Here is a 19,636-nt window from a genome sequence, read left to right on the forward strand (position 1 = left end):
TCACCTCAGGATCACTACGTACTGACCTGACGCGCTTACTATCCTCCACACCAGCCCGAGATGAGACCCCCATATACTCTCTATGACCCTAACCAGGCGTACCAGTACACCTATCACCAACCATGGAACCCGGACGACGATATGAACTGGAACCCCTATCCAGATTGATATAGTTCCTGTTGGTGATTTCTATGATTTTTATCTTTTTATGATTTTTATTTATGTTTAAGCATATGATATTGTGATACATTAATGTATTGTTTAATATTTTTATTATTTTGTACTAATATTTCATATTTGATTTGAAAGTGGGATTTTAAGTCCCATTTCAAATTACCATGCATGTTTATATTTGTATTGTATGTATTTTATTTCGTATACACAACAGGGTAAAATAGCGCATTTTCAACGACTGGCATTAAGTTCAGCAAAAGCTAGTACTTTTTACGACAGAACGAAAAACAAATGTGATGTAACAACAAGACGGAATGAACAAATGATGTGCACCATTTATCATTCAGCAAACAAACGCCAATATGTTTGGAAACTTTGGTAAAATTTAATCATTTTTCTACGCTAATCACCCTCAATAATTTAAAGTGTTACTGATTTCTTGCAAATGAGGGCATTGCAAGATCTTAAGTGTGGGAAGGGGTTAAATTATTTCGGATTTTAAATTTTTTTTTATTTAAACACTTGGTTACCATTAAAAATACTAGTAACGCAGTAGTTGTATTAGAATCTAGTGCTCTCTGATAATAAAGAACAGCCCTAGTCTTATATACCGACTACCCAATTCTAGTAAAAAAATTTCAAAATTTTTTCAATTAAATGAACTCAAAATTATGTTTATACATATTTATGAACGATAAAACTAGGTGTTAACACCGAAATTATTGTTACCTCAGAAAGGACATAAACTGAGAAACAAACCAAAATGTTAGAATTCATTTAAAATGGAATAGAGGACAATAAAAAGGCAAAGAAAGGAAAATAAAAGCCAAGTGTGGGAAAAATTTACCAAGTTATTTAAAACATATATCACATATTTTTGTAACAAATAATTGAAGATACTTTTGCTTTGGACTAAAATAATCAGTTTTACCCAATTTCTTGTAATATATTTGAAAGAAAGATGGAGCTACACGATGAATCAATTCCATCATTAAAAGGAAGTAAAGTCTTCCGAAAAAGAAACGCGCTTTTGATTTAGGTCAGGAAGTTATCATCCAGACCAGCTGTAGGTTGACGAAAAATCTAGAAAAGTCATCACGAAAATCAGCAGGAAATCCATGGACCTCAGCATCAAACAGAGTCGCCAAGTGGTCAGACTTATCCTAACCATGAGAGGATCTGTCTCGTAAAATGGGGAGGACGCCGTGCAAATTAGCTTGATAAGACTAATGAATCAGACCCCCAGAAAAGGGTAATCTCCTTAAAGATTAAAAATCAGCTTTTAAGCCTGATATTACACAATCCTAGAGATTGACCTTAAAGATTGAGAATTACAAACTCATGGAATTCGATGATATCTAAACTCGAGCTTGAACGAGAAAATATTTTGATCAAATTACAAACCTATTTGTTTTCTGAAAACCCATTTTCAATGCATTCATTACCATTGAACGTAAAATCCTAGGAATTCACCTGGAATTCATTAGGTCACCTGAACCAAATCGGGTGTCAACCGTAAGAACGGTGGTTGCATAGCATGGTCAAAGACAGGACCTTGTGCCAGACCGAAAAACTATAGGGTATGCTTTACTATTGCTCCTACCAAGGATAGTAATTGCATCCGACACGTTAAAGACCATAATTAAAAGCATGTCATGGGACAATGCTTTAACAGTTGCTTGTTCAACGCTTTCCTTTAGAACCGGACGGTAGTTTACCGAAAGGTAATATACGGAGCAAGTATACTGGACGTGTTGCTTTCCTAATACAAGGTTAGCAAGTGGGTGACACAAAACCATAAGTTTTGAGCTAAAATTTTCAAATCTGAAACCCACCAAACCCACAAAAACATTTTGCAACACCGGTGAAGGGTTATTCCGGAAAACTTATCTAGGGTAAAAACTAGATTTAATTTTTAAAATATCAAATGTTTTCATAAAGATCCAATTTCCTTAAGGATCTAAATTTTCATAGTCATGTGGGACTGTAAACCACATCGTTACTACCATTGTTCATACCGCCGTATAGAAATCACTGCTGTACAAAGTGTGAAGAATAAAGAAGTGATTCTAGTATGTTTTTATTTCAAGACTACATTGCTTGAGGACAAGCAACACTCAAGTGTGGGAATATTTGATAATGCTAAAAACGAACATATATTTCATAGCATTATCCCTCAAGAAAGACAAGCTTTTAGTTGCAAGTGTTCTATTTACAAGTAATATTCGTTTAAATAATAAAAGGTGAAGACAAAAGACAGATTCGACGAATTGAAGACGCAAACAACCAAAAAGCTCAAAAGTACAAAGTACAATCAAAGTGGTTCAAATTATTGATGAGAAACGTCTCAAAATTACAAGAGTACAAGTCGCAAAACGCAAAATACAAGATATTAAATTGTACGCAAGGACGTTCGAAAATCCGGAACCGGGACCAGAGTCAACTCTCAACGCTCGACGCAACGGACTAAAAATTACAAGTCAACTATGCACACGAATATAATATAATATTTAAATAATTCTATAAATTATTTATATATTATATTATTATTAAAAACCGTCGGCAAGAAAGAAAACAAAGTCATGTGAACTCTCCCAGCTGGCCATGCGATCGCATGGCCTGGAAGAGTTAATTCCATGCGATCGCATGGCTGAAAAATCCAGCCCAGGTCCTATAAATGCAACGTGTTTTGGCCAAAATAAACCATCTTTTTCTTTCCCTTCTTTCATACGTAAATATATATATATTTTTTAATTTTAATTTTAATTTTAAATTCTAATAATAAGGGTATGTTAGCGAATGTTGTAAGGGTGTAAGTCGAAATTCTGTCCGTGTAACGCTACGCTATTTTTAATCATTGTAAGTTATGTTCAACCTTTTTAATTTAATGACTCGTAGCTAAGTTATTATTATGCTTATTTAATGCCGAAGTAATCGTGATGTTGGATTAAATATTAAAATTGGGTAATTGGGCTTTGTACCATAATTGGGGTTTGACCAAAAGAACGACACTTGTGGAAATTAGACTATGGGCTATTAATGGGCTTTATATTAACTAAACGATACCTCGTTAATTTAATATATAGACTTATAATTTGACGTATTTATATATAACCACATACGCTTGACTGGGCACGGTGGACGGGATATCTATAAATACCAATAATTGTTCATTTAACCGGACACGAAACTGGATTAATAGTTAATAGACTTGTTGAAACAGGGGTGGATTACATTCCAGGGTAATTGGTGTAATTGTTAACAAAGTAGTAAAACCTTGGTTTACACGCAGTCGATAACCTGGTGTATTCATTAAACAAAGTATTAAGACCTTGTTACAATTCGAATACCTAATTAGTTGGAATATTTGACTTCGGGAATAAGAATAATTTGACGAAGACTTTCGCACTTTATGATTATGACTGATGGACTATTATGGACAAATCCGTATGGACATATCAAATAATCCAGGACAAATGACAATTAACCCATGGGAATAAACTAAAAACAACACGTCGAACATCATGATTACGGAAGTTTAAATAAGCATAATTCCTTTATTTCATATTCAATTTCCTTTATTTCATATTTAATTGCACTTTTAACTATCGCACTTTTATTTATTGTCATTTTAATTATTGTACTTTTTAATTATCGCAATTTTATTTACCGTTATTTTATTTATCACATTTTTATTTATCGCAATTTCATTATCGTTATTTACTTTACGCTTTAAATTAAGTTATATTTATTTTTAATATTTTACATTAGGTTTTAACTGCGACTAAAGTTTTAAAATCGACAAACCGGTCATTAAACGGTAAAAACCCCCTTTTATAATAATAATACTACTTATATATATTTTTGTATTTTTACAATTATAAGTTAATAATATAGCGTTAAACTTGGCTAAAGATCCCTGTGGAACGAACCAGACTTACTAAAAACTACATTACTGTACGATTAGGTACACTGCCTATAAGTGTTGTAGCAAGGTTTAGGTATATCCATTCTATAAATAAATAAATATCTTGTGTAAAATTGTATCGAATTTAATAGTATTTTGTAGCAAAAATATAACTATTTCCTAGTACGCCTCGCACATATCAAGTATTTTTGGCGCCGCTGCCGGGGATTTCTTGCTTAAACGCCGGAAGCGCAACGATATATATAAAAAAAGATTTTATTAGAGTTTTATTAAGTTTTTATTAAAAATATACGTTTTTTAAAAAATATAAAAAAATATACAAAAATATAAAAGAAAAATATCTATATATTTATTTTAAGACTTTGATTAAAATATATAAAGTAAAAAAAGTATTTTTATTTCTATTTTAGTTTTTAAATATAAGTATTTTATTATTTTATATATTTATTTTAAGACTTTGATTAAAATATTTATTTATTTTAAAAACAGCAAAACAGAAAAAAAAAATATAAAAAGTACTCGGCCCAATCACTGTTGCAGCTCAGCATTTGGCCCGAAACCCTACTTCATGCGATCGCATGAACCCGAAGGCAAAATGTCATGCGACCGCATGAAGTGATCTGACACGTCCCATTTGACCTGGTACTGCATTAATTACGGGGTAATTATTATTATTATTATTTAACTAAAACCCTAATTAGGGTTAATGTTTTTAATTATTTATTTTTAGTTTTTAGTTAATTTGTATTATTTAGTTTAATTAGTTTTAATAAATTATAAAATTAATAGTTTTATAAAATAAATAATATAAAAATAATATTTTTATAAAAATTGTACTTTTTACAACTTTAAGTTTATTTTTATATTTTTTATCTTTTTATTCGTTTTAGCGTAATATTTGTATTTTTCGCTCTTATTTAGTTTTAAGTTATAGTTTTTGCCGTAGTTATTTTTATTTCTAGATTTTTAGGCATTGCCGTAAAATCCCTTAAGTGCTTTTTCTTTAGACTAAGATTTAAGTGCTTTAAAATTTTGCGACACCGTTTTTATATTTTAGTACCTTTTTAAGTATCGACGCGCTACGTTCTTTTTATTATTTTTTGACCTTTAATTTTTTTCGATGTTTTTCGACGCGCTCTTTTTCTTTCTTATTTTTCGCCACTCTAGTTTTTTTTAGGACATAGAATTTTCAATTTCTTATTTAAAATTTCTCTAAAATTTCGACGAAAAATTATTTTAAGCGATTAAATTGATAGACATCCTAAATTTTCTGGTTCGTAGTAATAGTTGGATTTGTTAGTGGCTGAGTTGTGAGCTTCCGATTTAAAGGGTTCTGGCTCCCTGCTGCATCTATTGGCTATTCGAAACGTGGGCAAAATCAGAAAAGTCTATTAATTTGATAACTTATATAATTTTTATCTTTTATAACTAATAGGATATTCAGTGAATGTACCGAGCAAAACGTTCACCACCTTTTGTACGTTCACCACTTGTAACTTGATCAAGACATCTAGCCAATATTGTCGCCGTTGATTTTTCTTTAGAATCGTCATCCATTCAACCAAGTACTCCAATTCAAATTTCCGATAATCCATTTTTTAAACCCGACCTCACAATTGAGAATCCGGAGAATATTCAGAGACAATTCAGAGATCCTGAATCATTAATCTTTCCTCCGGAACCACCAATCATTCAAATAGAGATTGTCGAGGAACCAACCATTAAATCAGAATCCTCTAGTGATTCAGATTCAATAAATTCAATCATGGAGAATCTGGAACCTCAAAGTATGGAAGACCGAATGAGAGCTAAACGCACTGGTCAAGGTCACGCAATTACTCAACCAGACATAAATGCGCCAGATTATGAAATCAAAGGACAAATCCTACACATGGTAACTAATCAATGCCAATTTAGTGGTGCGCCGAAGGAAGATCCAAATGAACATCTTCGTACCTTTAATAGGATTTGTACTTTATTCAAAATAAGAGAAGTTGAGGATGAACAGATATATCTCATGTTATTTCCCTGGACTTTAAAGGGAGAAGCCAAAGATTGGTTAGAATCGTTACCTGAAGGGGCGATTGATTTATGGGATGTTTTAGTTGAAAAATTTCTTAAACAATTCTTTCCGGCATCTAAAGCCGTAAGACTTCAAGGAGAAATAGTTACGTTCACACAAAAGCCAAATGAAACTCTATATGAGGCGTGGACAAGATTTGGAAAGTTATTAAGAGGATGTCCGCAACATGGTTTAGACATCTGTCAAATAGTACAAATATTCTACCAAGGATACGACATCACTACAAGGAAAGACATCGATATAGCAGCTGGTGGTTCCATTATGAAGAAAACAGCAACTGATGCTTACAAAATTATTGATAACACTGCTTCCCACTCACATGAGTGGCATCAAGAAAAAGATATCGTTAGATCATCTAAAGCAGCTAGAGCCGATTCTAGCCATGACTTCGATTCCATTTCTGCAAAGATAGATGCTGTCGAGAGACGAATGGAAAAGATGACTAAGGATATCCACTCAATACGAATTAGTTGTGAGCAGTGTGGAGGACCACATTTGACAAAAGATTGTCTCAGTATTGAACTAACAAAGGAACAAAAGGAGAATGTTTCATATCTAAACCAAAGGCCTGGAAATAATTATCAGAATAATTATCAACCGCCAAGACCAATCTACAATCAAAACCAGAATTATAACCGAAATATTCCATACAACAACCAACAAGGTCCTAGCAATCAACAAGTATCCAACAATACTTACAATCAGCAAAGACCTATTTTTCAAAACAAACCACCACAAACCGATGATAAAAAGCCAAATTTAGAAGATATGATGTCAAAGCTAGTTGAATCTCAAACGCAACTTTTCACATCTCAGAAACAAACCAATGAACAAAATGCTCAAGCATTTAGAAATCAACAAGCTTCTATTCAAAATTTGGAACAAGAAGTAAGCAACCTAGCAAGGTTGATAGGTGAAAGAAAACCGGGAAGTCTACCTAGTGATACAAATGCTAACCCCCGGAATGAAACAGCTAAAGCCATTACCACAAGAAGTGGTATCACACTTAAACCACCTGAAATACCTATAATTTCTGATGAAGCTATTCCTACTCCACAAGAACCACAACCTGAGCAAGATAAGGAAACAGAACCGGTAGTTGAAAAAGTTAATGAAGATAACACAGTTAAGGCAAAACCTTATGTTAAACCATACCAACCACCACTTCCTTACCCGAGTAAAATGAGAAAAGAAAGACTTGAAGCCGAGCAATCCAAATTCTTGGATATGTTTAAACAAATAAATGTAAATCTTCCTTTCATTGATGTGATTTCAGGAATGCCGAGATATGCTAAATTGCTGAAAGATCTAATCACAAATAGAAAGAAAATGGAAGAACTCTCGGCTGTTACTATGAATGCTAATTATTCTGCAGTACTGTTGAATAAGATACCAGAAAAATTATCAGATCCAGGAAGTTTCACAATTCCATGTTTTCTGGGTAGTCTTAGTTCAATAGAAGCGTTGGCAGATTTAGGTGCTAGTATAAATCTAATGCCGTATTCACTATACGCTAAACTAGACCTTGGAGAATTGAAACCAAGACGAATAAGCATACAACTGGCAGATAGATCAGTAAAATATCCTAGAGGGATAATGGAGAACATGCTAGTTAAAGTTGGTACTTTAGCATTTCCAGTAGATTTTGTTATTCTGGATATGGAAGAAGATTCTCGAGTTCCTCTCATATTAGGAAGACCATTCTTAAACACGGCCAAAACAATAATAGACGTGTTCGGTAAGAAACTGACCCTAAGTATAGAGGACGAGAGTGTTACCTTTTCTATTGATAGAGCAATGCAACAACCGCAATCTACAGATGATACATGTTATTATATTCAAACTATAGATTCACATGTAGAGTTGTTAGAAGAATTTTTAGAATTACAAGGAACAGGAGAATGTTCTTTAGGAGAAGGAACTGAACCAATTGATGAAACTGAAATGTTAGCTACACTTATGGCTAATGGATATGAACCAACAACAGAAGAAATTCAAATGCTAAAAGAGGAAGACAGATATCGATACAAATCATCGATAGAAGAACCACCGACATTAGAGTTAAAGCCACTTCCAAACCATTTGGAATATGCTTATTTACATGGTGAATCTGAATTACCTGTAATAATATCATCTTCTCTTACGGAAAATGAAAAGTATCAACTCATTTCTGTGCTAAAAGCTCATAAACCAGCTATTGCATGGAAAATTCATGATATTAAAGGAATAAGTCCTTCGTATTGCACACATAAAATCCTTATGGAAGAAGGTCATAAAACATATGTGCAACGCCAACGAAGACTAAATCCGAATATGCAAGAGGTTGTTAAGAAAGAAATTATTAAACTGCTAGATGCGGGTTTAATTTATCCAATCTCTGATAGTCTATGGGTAAGCCCAGTTCAATGCGTACCTAAGAAGGGTGGCATGACTGTCATCACAAATGAGAAAAATGGGCTTATTCCTACTAGGACTGTAACAGGATGGCGTGTTTGTATTGATTATAGAAAATTAAATGACGCCACTAGAAAAGATCACTTTCCCTTACCTTTCATTGATCAAATGTTGGAAAGATTAGTCGGGAACAGTTACCATTGTTTTCTTGATGGTTTTTCCGGATATTTTCAAATTCAAATAGCACCCAAGGACCAAGAGAAAACCACGTTCACGTGCCCTTATGGTACTTTTGCTTATAAACGCATGCCATTTGGACTTTGCAACGCCCCTACAACCTTTCAAAGGTGCATGATGGCGATTTTTCATGACATGATAGAAGAATGCATGGAAGTTTTCATGGATGAATTTTCAGTCTTCGGTGATACATTTAAATCATGTCTAGTTAATCTTGAACGAATGCTTATTAGATGCGAACAATCAAATCTAGTACTTAATTGGGAGAAATGCCATTTCATGGTTAAAGAAGGCATTGTTCTTGGTCATAAGATTTCAAAGGAAGGAATTGAAGTGGATAGAGCTAAAGTAGATGTAATTGCTAAACTTCCACATCCCACCAATGTTAGAGGAGTTAGGAGTTTTCTAGGGCATGCCGGTTTTTATCGACGTTTCATAAAAGATTTTTCTAAAATTGCCACTCCTATGAATAAACTCCTAGAAAAGGATGCTCCATTCATCTTTTCAGATGAATGCATCAAATCTTTTAATATTCTTAAAGAGAAACTCACTAATGCGCCGATCATGATAACTCCAAATTGGAATCTACTGTTTGAACTAATGTGCGATGCAAGTGATTTTGCAATGGGAGCCGTTTTAGGACAAAGGATTGAAAAACGATTTCAACCTATTTATTACGCTAGTAAGACGTTACAAGGAGCACAAACGAATTACACAACTACTGAAAAAGAACTCCTTGCTATTGTCTTTGCTTTTGACAAATTTCGTTCATATCTCGTTCTAGCTAAAACGGTGGTCTATACCGACCATTCTGCTCTTAGATACCTATTTTCGAAACAAGATGCCAAACCTAGATTAATCCATTGGATCTTACTCTTACAAGAGTTCGATATTGAAATCCGAGATAAAAAGGGAGCAGAAAATCTCGCCGCTGATCATCTTTCTCGTCTTGAAAATCCCGAATTAGAAGTTCTAAATGAATCGGCCATACAAGACAACTTTCCTGATGAATATCTAATGAAGATAGATTATAATGAAATTCCATGGTTTGCAGACTATGCAAACTATTTAGTATGTGGATTCCTTGAAAAAAGATTATCGTACCAAAAACGAAAGAAATTCTTTAGTGATATAAAACACTATTTCTGGGAAGATCCACATTTGTTTGAAAGTTGTCCCGATGGAATAATACGCCGATGTGTATTCGGAGATGAAGCTAGTCAAATCTTAAACCATTGTCACACAGGTTCAACAGGAGGGCATTATGGGCCTCAACTTACAGCAAGAAAAGTTTACGATGCTGGATTCTATTGGCCTACAATTTTCAAAGACGCGCACCTTCTTTGCAAATCCTGTGATACTTGTCAAAGGGCCGGAAAAATAAGTCAACGTGATGAAATGCCACAAAATTTCATTCAAGTATGTGAAGTATTTGACATTTGGGGTATTGACTTAATGGGTCCATTTCCAAAATCTCATAATAATTTCTACATTCTCGTTGCTAGTGATTATGTATCTAAATGGGCGGAAGCACAAGCTCTCCCAACTAACGATGCACGAGTTGTAGTCAACTTTTTAAAACGTTTATTTGCTAGGTTTGGAACACCGAAAGCTTTCATAAGTGATTGGGGGACTCATTTTTGTAACAATCAACTTGAGAAAGTTCTCAAAAGATATGGAGTAACTCATAAAATCTCAACCGCTTATCATCCACAAACAAGTGGTCAAGTTGAAAATACCAACCGAGCATTAAAATGTATTCTAGAGAAAACCGTAGGATCAAATCCGAAGGAATGGTCCATTAAATTGGAGGATGCACTCTGGGCTTTTAGAACAGCCTACAAAACTCTAATTGGAACCACACCTTTTAGACTCGTTTACGAAAAAGCATGTCATCTTCCAGTAGAAATTGAATACAAAGCATTTTGGACTTTGAAGACATGTAATCTTGATTTACATGAATCCGGACGTCTACGATTAAGTCAACTAAACGAATTAGAAGAATTAAGACATGAAGCATATGAAAATTCGTTAATATATAAAGAAAGAAAGAAGAAATGGCATGATAAAAGAATCAGAAATTCAAAAGAATTCAAAGAAGGAGACAGAGTTCTTCTTTTCAATTCACGATTCAAGCTATTTCCTGGAAAATTGAAATCAAGATGGTCTGGACCATTTATAGTCAAAAGAGTTTTCCCATACGGAACAATAGACTTAATAAATTCAAATGGGATTGAATTTAAAGTTAATGGTCACAGAGTTAAACATTACATACATGGTCCGATGGAAGTTGACAATGAAGTTAATCACAATTTCAACACCACATCTAACTAAGTGTGGGGAGGTTCGAATCTTTTTAGGGTAATATGTATTTCTGTTAGAGTTAGATATTCTGTTTTCGTGTAGTTCTCGAGAATGGAATCCGAATGGTCTTTCCCGAGCAGACCCTAAAGAACTAGTCTTCTCCCCCCATTCTAACTTTTTATTTTTTTAGGTTTTACGAGATGAAGAATTCCTTTGATATGAACCATGGTCTAAAGCTACACGCTTTGATTACTAAACGTAATAATGACACACTCCCGAGTGACCTAGTATCAGTAATAAGAGCCAAATTGGACGGTGTAAGAAAAGAACTCAGAAACGATCATAATTAGTTACTTTTTAGTAAAGGAAAATCAAAATCTGCCGCGAAAAGAAGAGCACGACACCTTGAAAGATGTCACAAATGCAGAAAATGGTCACACAAAGGAAAATGCTCGACGAATCAGACATATTCCAATACCGAGTTCGTTACTTTATGTAGAGAAGGACCATTCATATGTTTCGAAGAAAAATCATTGAATGCTCGAGGTTACGCCTATGTAGCTATGGAAAACCAATTAGTCCGACTATCTTATGAGTGGGCTAAAGCAGGTCACTGAGAATTCTTTCTCACAGGTAAGTATGTACAGTTTTTATTTTTATTTTATTGCTTTTAACCTTTTGATAATAAATGCTAAATCGTTCGCTATAAAGTATTAAATTGATACTCAATAAAATTAGGTTTTGCGACCGAAATTTTTGATATCATACAAAAATTTATTACATCACTGCGAAATTTACCGTTTATTCTTAAGGTATAAATATCTTCAATCAATCAACCCAAAATATTTTAGAAATTCGTCAGGAGTAAAACTAGGTATTATAACCGAAATTACTTTACCGAAAAGAGGGGCGTATATTTTTGATAATATTTGATTGATTAAAGTGGGATAAAAGACCAAAAAGATTTTTAATTTTATTTTTACTTTATTTTTAAAATTAATATATTAATATTAAATTATTATTGTAAACTTTTTAAATCAATATATTTAAGTTTGTAAATATTTGAAAAATTTATGTTTTTAATATAAGTTTGTATTTATAAAAACAAAATTATAATAAAATTTGGTGTGAATTTTTAAAATTTTAATAATATGAATTTTTAATTTTATGCATTTTAAATTTAAGTTTGGTGTGAATTTTAAAAAAATAAAAATTTACTTTATTTCGTTAAGTTAAAAATTGATTTTTAAAATTCGTCGTGAGTTGAAAACTAGGTCGTTGAACCGAAATTGCTCTACCCAAGGGAGGGACGAGAACTTTTATTATCATTATTTTAATCTTATTGAATTAAAGTATGCCAAAAACATTTAAAAAACCCAAAAATCTTTGCTTTTAAAACAACGCTTTGAATTGACAAATTTTAAAATTTTGTCGAGGGACGGACTAGGACAACGATCCGAAATGCCCTCATCCTAAAAAGAAACAAATTTTTAAAATTTAATTTATTTATATGTTTTAAAAAGTGTAAGGTTTTTATATTAAAAAAAAAATACAGACCCCCATGCGATCGCATGGGGTTTGGCCTGTAACCTCATGCGATCGCATGAGGCAGAATATCTGGGCAGAACAAATAGACAGACGAGTCTGTCTTCACCACAACACACACACACATATACACGAAAATAACCCAAAAATCACCTCTAAAATTCGCAATTTTTCACCATAATTCGTCAAATTTCTCGCTCTAATCATGAAATTGTTCAGAAGCTTTTCAAAGAAGGTAAAAATTTCACCCCTAAACCTCTTTAAAATTGATTTTTAGTGTTCTTGAGCTATAATTTACCTAATTTGATTTTGTTAAATTCTAGTGTAATTAGTGTTAAATTGTTAGTATTTTATGCATGTATAACCTAGATTGATGCTATTTAACATGATTTGAAGCCAAAAACTTCAAAAATTTTAGGAATCTGGGGTTTGTGTTCTTGAGCAATTTGGGGATTTTTGATATAAACGGGTTATGGCCGATTTTTTTCGTGAATTATTGCTAAATTAAGTAGTGTAACATGTTTAGGTAGCTAAATGATCCAAACTTTGATCCTAAACATGATTTTGAGAATTAAAGTGGACTTTTTAGGTATAAAATTCATGAACTTGATTAAATTGATGTAAATGCCATTTGAAACTTGTTTAATTGCTAGTAATGGTTGTTTTAACATGATATTTGAATTGAATGCTTATGAACTATGTAAACATTTTCATATATGCTTATTTGAAAAAGTGTAGAATTGTAAAAAATTGTGAAAATGTGTATAAGTTTAATTTTGATTTAACATGTTATTGTAATTGTGTTAATTTGTTATTTTGCTAACACTAATGCATATTTGGATGCACAAATTTTGTGTTTAATGTGTTTTGCAGAGATTTACTAATACTGAAACTGGAGGTGCATCATCATCATCTAGACAACCACAACCGGAACCTGAACCAGAAATGCAATATGAACCTGAACAGGAACAACAACAGGAACCACAACATCAACCTGATCAACACGTACCTTATTATGATCCACTACAATTTGTTGATGCCTTCATAGTATTTCCAATGCATTCACCAGTAGAATACCCAACGATTCCTGAACACACGTAGCATCCTAATCAGAGATTCGATAGAAGCTGGAGAGATTACCCGACATATCAAAGTAACAAATTCAAACTGATACCGAAAAATGTAGAAGTGCCAAGGGTAATCGATTGGGAGCCTTTGGAAAGGGTCCAACTTGCTAACTCAGTTAGGGAGCATCTGATCCAAAGGTATGGCAGTTCTTGTTTTACCGATTGGGAACGTCTATTCACCATTCGTAGGTCTGTATATAAGGAATGGTGTGTTGAGCTCATGAGTACTATAGCGTTAAATGTAGATGTAGATAGATTAGATGATAGAAGTTTTCTTAGATTTATACTTGGCCGTAGGATGTACAGGATGTCCATGCTGGACATGGCCAGGGCTTTACAGATATATACTCCTGGTGAATTACTACTACACGATTGTATGAATTTGATTTATCGTGGTGAAAGGGTAGATAGGAATTTTGACGCGAACGCCGTCTGGAGGCGTATGCCAGATTATAATGTTTTTACGCTAGGAGGAAAACACTCCTACTTACATATTAACAGAGCCGAGCTTCGTATAATTCATAGATTTTTGGCTAACTTGATTACACAGAGAGGTCACAATAAGGAGAAAATGACCTTACATGATTTATTTTACCTAAAGTGTATTCGAGACCCAAGAGGCTTTGTTAATATCCCCTACTGTGTTGGTTTTTATTTGTCTAAGATGGTGGAAGGAATACAGGAAGGGGGGATAATAGGAGGAGGTATTTTTGTTACTCTCATTGGAGAGTATTTAGGTGTAGATAGGGAACAAGGCGGTCCAGTTTTGGAATGTAGGGAACAGGTTGAGCCTTTAGGATTGAAGGTCTATCAGGGTGCTAAGTGTAACATCCCGCGTTTTTCCGTTAAATTTATTTTTAACACCGTCTTTTTTTTTTAATAATATCTTTCGCTATTTAAATTCCCAATTTTCGTTGACTAACGTTTATAATATTCTCGTTATTTAATTATAACATCACTCGTCTACTCGAGCGTTTTTAAAATATTTCGTTTGGTTAATTCCCGCACCCGACTACAAACATGAGGGACTTAAGTTGACAAGTGGGCAAAGTGGTGACTAGGTCAACTAGTCAACCACTTCACCTCCTCCATCCATTTCCACCAACACCTTCCACATTTCTTCCCTTTTTCTCTCTACTTCTCTTTTATGAACATAAACACCAAAATCACAAAATCATCATCTAAATCCGATTGGAGAAGCAAACATCAAAACAAATTGTACTTTTGGAATCCTCGTTTCATCCTCTTCGATTTGATACTAGTCTCATGGCATGGGGTAAGAATTTCTCATGAAACCCTAACTTGTTAAATTCGTTTTTAGACTTGTCAAGTGGTTAATTAGTGTCTATGGCTCGTAGGGATGTCGTGTATGTAATTTGTATGCTCGTTCTTCGTGTTTTGAAAATATGACATGAACACCCAAATGGGTCTAGCTTAATCTTGAGTTTTGGTTGCTCAAATGATGTTATAAGATAAAGTGTATGTGTTAAAAGTGTTAGTTACTTCATTAGCTTCGTTTTGATATGTTGGATGATGAAAAACTAGCTCAATAACATGAAATGTGTTTTTGGTGAATCGATTATCGTTTTGGTAGGAACTTGATGCGGTTGAATGCTAGTTGAGACACTTGTTTGAATGTATGCTAGTTAACTAGTTAAATTGTATGCGTAAATAGCTTCGAAATGGTGTGATGTATGCTAGCGTTTGATTAGTGAATCATAAGTCTCATTTGTGTCGAAATTGATTTTGAAACGATAACGTGGCTAGTGATTTTGACGTAGTAAATGTTTATTGAAACTTGGAATATGCGTCTAGTTGCAATGTATGCGTTATTACCTTCAAAACGGCATATCATTTGTATGTTAAAAGTTCCCGAATCATAAAATGCGTTTCTTTGATTTTTGGTTGAAAATGATGAACTTTGATGATGTTTTCGATTTGGAAATTGTCGGTTATGATCTATGAAAAGTGTTTAGTTGTATTCCTTGTTAAAATACCTTTCCAACGACGTGAGATACATGTTTAGGAGGTTTGCGGTTTGTGAGTTAGGATTATTTGAGTTTTGGGTCGTGCTTACTTGAAAACTGACCAGAATTGCCTGTACAGGAAATGGCGCGGCGCGCACCTCACCCCGCGCGGCGCGCAGATAGATCTGGTCAGATTCTGACCTCTTTGTCCCATTTCACGTGAAATGTTTGACTAGCTACCGACCTCCGATTCACATGAAACTTGTTTTAATATACTTGTATATGAATATTTAGCATAGAAAAATAGTTTGGGACCCGACCCGAACGCGTTGACTTTTTCGTTGACTTTGACCAAGTTTGACTTTTAGTCAAACTTAACCAAACTTTTATACAATCATTCTAACATACTTTTATACTTGTTTCTTGTATGAAACTTGACAACGTGATTCACATGCTATACTTAATCGAGTCGTAACGAGCCATAGGACTAATTGAACACATTTCACCCGACCTTGTGTCGTAACCGGTTAATTGATATAACTTACTTGTTTAGGTCAAGGCTAAGCAACTTTCATGCACACGTTTACTTGTTGAAGTACATTTATACTCGTGCACTCGAGGTGAGATCATAGTCCCATTTTTTTACTCTTTTGAACTTACTTTTGGGATGAGAAAACATAAACGATTCTTTTGAACTAAGTGAACACAAGAACGGGAAAACAAACATTCTACATACGAGTTTAGAACAAAAAGCCTCAATTCGATTATCATTAGTTACACTTGACGGGTGTAAGCGAGAACTTATGTTATATGGCCATATGGGTTGACAACCCTCATCTTTGACGGTTCGCTACCGTCTACGGATGAAATATATTTTCGAGAATCAGTGTTTGTTCTAGCACTATGGATGGGGTATACAATGGATGGAATGTTAAGCTTTGATAATTGGGTGCTCGTGAATATTAACTTTTAGAATGTACTATTATTCAACTTTGCAAATCTTGTGGTTCGACTTACTTTACTTTTACTCACTTACTTAAACCTATGATTTCACCAACGTTTTTGCGTTGACAGATTCTTCTATGTTTTCTCAGGTGTATACATGGCTACTTGATACATGCTTCCGCACTCTTTGATTACTTGATTGGAGTCTACCATGCATGCATACGCTAGGGATAGCATTTTTTGGATTCAAACTTTTGTCTACTTACTTACGCTATTTATAGCAACTGTGGTTTCAAACTAATTATGTCGCAAGTTATTTCATTCATACTTTATAACTTTGTAAACTTAAACTTATTGTCGATCCGTTTGTTAAACTAAACTTCGTACCTTTCAAATGAACGCGACATAATTTTGGTCAAACGAGTCTCATAGGGACTACGACCACGCAACGGGACCTAAGTTAACGACGCCGTCAATAACGGTTTTGGTCGGGTCGCTACAAGTGGTATCAGAGCTGGTTTAACCTTAGCCGTAAAGGTAGTCACGCGCGCCGGCTGTCAGGCCGGGCACCCATACGGACTATGCTTTTTGGCGGGTTAATCGTAGAGGGGGTTCTCACAGTGTTACCTGTGACGAAGCATTGGCTCTTACCCCTTGCGATCCCTTGGAATTTGAGGGTTGGCAGTTTGGCAGAAATGCGGGCCGTAAAATCAGTGTCTGATGTACACTCAGTGGTCACCAAGCGGTTAGCTGGAAAGGCACTGGGTGGGTTTCTACCCCATCTGTAGCTACTTGCAGGGTCGCTACAAGTGGTATCAGAGCGTTGGTTGTAGGGAACTAGGACGTGCATTAGTGTGTCTGACAGAGTCGCTAGGACGCATTAGTGAGTCTAGACTACAACCGGATAGTTAGCATTTGCATTCTGACATACATTTGCTATAGATAGCACTTACTTGACTACTTGTGCATTATACTTGAATCATTCTTAGGCAAACTTTTTAATGGTACCCAACCTTCATCATACGAACTCGTATTCCGCCACTTTTTGGTAACACACGTAAATTCATGATTCATACACGTATGGATGACGACGACTTCATTAGTCACACTTGTTCGGGAACTCTGTCTCCCGGATTGTTATTTGCCACCATTTCAACTTACTATCGGTTTTCCACTGGTGTTTCTTACTATCTACTTTTTGGTGTTACTACCATCACTACTCTAGGTGAGTATCGTCATCAACATTTATCACTACGGTTGCGTGCTACTCGTTATCATGACTCGTTACTCTTTTCATACCTGAATACCTTATTGTCTGACTCGAACCACATTGCCGTGAACAATCATTTATACACTTCCCTCGGGGAACGCTTCTTTATAGTTGCACTAATTCTTTCGATTCAATAAGAGTCACGTTAGAGACGTTGTTACACTTTGTTTATTTTAAACTTCACGATTGCACGAACTTGAATCTATAGAGTGATGTGGGAATGGAGGTATGAGTTAGCGTAATATAACGACACTCGATCAACGTGGTTATATTACGGTAAGACATACCAAAGTTCTAGTGACACGTGATGGTGGTTAGACTCGATCAACCTAAACACCACCATGTGCCATGTACATAACTTCATCCTTTCAGGTTTGGACATCCGAAAACTCCGAGAATATTTATAACAACCATACCGGGGACACACCTTCAATTATTGTCAAATTATATTTATGCTTCCGAATGAATTACCGATTCCATTCGACTTCAACCGTATGTCACACGGGTATACTAGCTCGTCCTCGCGCAGTCTTATTGACTAACTACAATTTACTCGTTATGCTCACATCGGGGCGGAAACTTCTCTTGCATCACCCTCGTACTTCCGGTTCAGGAGGTCCTTATTCTAAATTCTCAATGGAGAGCGACTCTTCACGTCATACAAGTATTCGCCGCGAGGGTGGATAGTCCTAACAATCGTTTTCAAAACCCGATAAGAACTCGCCCCGATGAACGTTTTTGAAAACCGATAAATCTTCCGCGACGCGAATTTTCTTGAGAAACTTGTCCTAGCTAACGTTTTCAATTCCTAGCAAACTTGTTCAATATGCCTTAGGGAAATGTACCCCGTTTCGGATCGAGATCCTCGTTTCACTTCTAGATTTTGGAGTACCTTACAAAAAGCCTCGGGACCGCGTTTAGACATGAGTACCGCGTACCATCCACAACCCGACGGACCGAACAAACATGCGATTTAAACCTTGGAAACCATAATACAAGTTTGTATTACCAACTTCAAATTTACTTGAGAAAAGTTTTTGCCTTTAACCAAATTCTCTTACAACGATGGTTATCATTCAAGTCTTAACGTCACACTTTTCGAGGACCCGTATAGCCGTAATCGTCGTTTTCTTAATTTGTTGAACCGAAGTAGGTGACAAGCGAACCACCGGACCCGAAATCATTCATGAAACAACCGGAAATTTTTTTTTTTTTTTTCAATTCCAAGAAAGGCTCAAGGCGGATCGTAGTCGCCAAAAGAACTATGCCGATGTTAGACGTAAACATTTCAAATTCCACGTGGGAAACCGCGTCACGTTAAGAGTCGCACCTTGGAAAGGTGCAATCCGTTTCGGGAAACGTAGGAAGCTAAATCCGCTATATTTCGATCCTTTTTGAAATCTTGGGGCGTTTTGGACCCGTTGCTAGCCGTTTAGATTTTCCGACTCATTTTGAGTCTCCGTTTATCCTACATTCGATGAATCAACTTAAAGACGTGTTTTGCGAAACAAGAACTTGTTATCTTCTTTGATGAGCTTACTATCGACGATAAACTTCACTTCCTAGGAGAACCGGTTGAAACCATGAATCGTGAAACAAAAACCTTCAAACAACATACGACCCCGACCTTCAGGTTCGTTGAAATGCTCAAGGACGTACCTT

Source organism: Rutidosis leptorrhynchoides, chromosome 3, assembly GCF_046630445.1.
Source record: "Rutidosis leptorrhynchoides isolate AG116_Rl617_1_P2 chromosome 3, CSIRO_AGI_Rlap_v1, whole genome shotgun sequence".
NCBI lineage: Eukaryota > Viridiplantae > Streptophyta > Magnoliopsida > Asterales > Asteraceae > Rutidosis > Rutidosis leptorrhynchoides.